Consider the following 3,544-nt stretch of genomic DNA (forward strand, 5'->3'; position numbering starts at 1 on the left):
TTTTTTTTTTTTTTTTTTGCGGTACGCGGGCCTCTCACTGTTGTGCCCTCTCTCGCTGCGGAGCACAGGCTCCGGACGCGCAGGCTCAGGGGCCATGGCTCACGGGCCCAGCCGCTCCGCGGCATGTGGGATCTTCCCGGACCGGGGCACGAACCCGTGTCCCCTGCATCGGCAGGCGGACTCTCAACCACTGCGCCACCAGGGAAGCCCTCAATTTACTTTTATTTGATGTTTCCTTAGGGTTAAATTCAGGTTATACACCACTGGCAGGAGTACCACTGAAGTGAGGCTGTATTCTTCTCACCGCATCCCAACAGCAGGTGCTTGGCTTTGTCTTGTTCTGTTACTGAAGATGCTCACTTTGATCCCTTGATTAAGGTGGCTTCTGCCAAGCTTTTTCATGTAGTCACTCCTTTTCTCTTTTTACTTTCTGAGGTTTTTGTTGAGAGATACTCGGGAACCATGTAACTATTCCATCTCTCATTGAATATTCAATCAATTCATTTATTCATTTGTATCTATCAATGCCAGGTCTCTGATTTTATTCAATGGGTTGTAATCCATTACTATGATTATTTATTGGATGCTCAAACTGTCCTCGATTTGGCCAGAGGGAAGGTTTTCCACTGGCCTCTGTTTCCTTTTGAGTGCCCCTAGCGTTCCTGTGTTCTTCCTCACTGTCTTTTGAGGACAACAGATGTTCCAGGCTCATCTTGTAATTTCCCTGCTCCAGTCCTGGAATCAGCCGTTTCTAAAAGGAGCTCTGATTCCTTTTACTGGAGAATAACATTCAGAAGCCAGGATCTGGGCTCAAGATGTGCCCACAGAGATACTCATATCGCAGTATCTCTGCCCTTACCTTCTCAGTGGTCAGAGTGAGGGAGGATATGTATGTCCATACATATTTTAAAATAGTCATACATGTTTAGAAATAGATGTATATGTATTGCATTTTATATCTATAGATATTGATAATTTTTCAGTTTATCAATCGTATATCATTTAGATCTATATTAATTGAAAATCATAGTTAACACCAATACCTTGATTTAAATTTAACACCACGGGGTTCGTTTTAGTTTCCCACTTTCCATATTTGTAACTCCCTTCTTCGACAGTGAGGGATTTGACTCCTGTTACCATTAATATATTTACTTGTCTGATCAATCATCCTGCAGTGACCGATTCCTCCAGAGCCACCAGCACCCCTTCCCTGTGTGGGAAGCACCCCACTCAGACCTTGACTCCCTGCTCTGGGTCACCATGGTTCCCACTCTCCATCCTTCCAGCATGGACACCTACTTTGCTGGGTCCCACCTTATGAGTTTGGGAAGAAATTGTTTAGGAAGGGAAGGGAAAAGGTTAGAAACAGCACATTTGTTTATTTATATATTCTTTTTGGCAAAATAAAGGAGAGGAGAGCTTTTCTACTATAACACTTATTATGTGAATGTTCTTAATGGTGAATATTTGAGCTGGTTTAGACTTGAAGGGAATAAATCTGGGAATGATATTCCGAAAGTTTTATTCCAAGAAGTGTCCCTGAGTAGGTAATCTCTGTTTAAAGACAGCCTCAACATGTCGTGATGATCTAACGCAGAAATGACAGAAGCAATGTGTGAATAAAGACCCTATGAACTTCTCTCTTTATGATTTCTCCTATGGATTCTCGGGGGAGGGGACCATGGACAGTGCGCGGAGTGTGCTGAGCAGGGAGCCAGCTCTGAGTTCTAATATGGGCAGCACAACCCATTCAAGGAGGGCCACACGGTGGATGCTAAACCTGCTGAGTGTCGGTCTTATTGTGAGTAAAGCCTGATAATCCCTAGGTCCTCTTACAGTCAGACAGTGTAGGGTCCCCACGGCACTCTGCACATTTATCGTACCGTCCACGCACCCTCCTCCACGCAAGCCTCACTCATCATCTCCCCTGTGCCCAGCCAGGTCTGGCAACTATAGGCGTTCAGTTGGCCTTTGTGGGTGAGTGAGTGCATGACTGATGGCCCCAGGCTGGCCGGTCTGGTCTCCCTCTTTAAAAGCATCCTCTCTTAGCACAACTGAGAGCTCCCTCCCAGACTGCACTGCAAGAAGTCAGGCTTGTTAGGACTGCTGGTGCTCTGCACGGGCTAACATCCACCCCGTCCCTCATAAAAAGCCCCGATTCCCTGATAAGGAAAGGAAGTGACTGCCGCAGGAATTTGATCTGTGATAACCCGTTCCATCACTCTTGGTAGACTGTGGTGTGTGGCTTCTGGTCGCATGAGGCAGCAGCAGCCTCAGCCTCTAAAGAATGTGTGTCCAATATTTGGTGCTGAAAGGCTGGAAGGAAAAGCAGTGTCCAGGACGTGTCAGGGCAGATGATTCCCATAATGCAAAGGGGGTGATCCTCATGTGGGCAGCAAGTGGGGGATGAGGTCATGGGGAAGAATTTAGAGAGAATTAGGTCTTGCTTCCCCGGGCATAATTTTTTAAAGAAATATAAAATCTACCTTTTTAACATCTCATATCTGTTTCCTTTTAATCTTTCAATCTGGCCCCCACTAAAACCGAATTTTAAATAAGCTTAAAGCTTGCAGTGCCTTGTGCTCCTTTTGGAGACGAGGAAATTGTCTATCATCTTAGTCTGGAAGACAGCCGTATTGATACTGGTGACTTCTTTTCTTTTAAAACACGTATGTTCCCTGGAGGAGTAACCTATTGCCACTCACATCTTAGTGTTAATTGCATTAGCAGATAGCATTCTCTCAATTCTTAACTATAATGAGCAGTGGAAAAAGAGAATTTTGTTTCAGATCAAGCTCCTTCTCTCACACCACAGGTTGATGGAGGAAAGGGTTTTTAGAGCTGGGCATTGCAGGGAAGGTATTGTAGAGAGGGGATTGGCTGTGGGTGCCAATGTGAAATGGCAGGAATACTCTCACCGAGAATTGGGTTCAAATCTCAGTTCTATTAGAGACTAAGTCACCTGGGAAAAGTCATCTAACATCTTTAGGCCTAAGATTTCACATCTACTATATAATGATGTAGGGCTTCAGTAGGTGATCTTCAGGCACTAACATTATTGGATTCTACGGTTTAGCTTGTGAAAGCAAAACACGTCTTAGAGAACAACCTACTATCTGGTGTATGATATATCATTAGCTTGAATTATTATCTAAAAGGAATTAGGAATATTGTCTATGAAGTGGTAATTCAGGGCTGATTTAAGGACAGATATTTGCTGTCATTTGTAGATGCACAAAGCACAATGCCAGCACACAGCAGGTGTTTATGTATTATAGAGACGTGTTTATATACAATGTAAGCCTGCATTTTAATGGAAGGAAAAAGTCAATTTTTCTGCTTGTACCACTGACAATTTTATGAGATCATCTAGTCTTTTATCAAAGATTCTCCCTGTTCATTTTCGTTTTTTAGGTACAAAGAAGTATTTAAATAGTAAAAAAAAAAAAAAAAAAAAAAAAAAAAAAAGAAAAAAAAAAAAAAACTAAAAATAGAACTACCATATGATCCAGCAATTCCACTCCTGGGTATATATCCAAAG

The sequence above is a fragment of the Lipotes vexillifer genome, unplaced genomic scaffold, assembly GCF_000442215.2.
Source record: "Lipotes vexillifer unplaced genomic scaffold, Lipotes_vexillifer_v1.1 scaffold311, whole genome shotgun sequence".
NCBI lineage: Eukaryota > Metazoa > Chordata > Mammalia > Artiodactyla > Lipotidae > Lipotes > Lipotes vexillifer.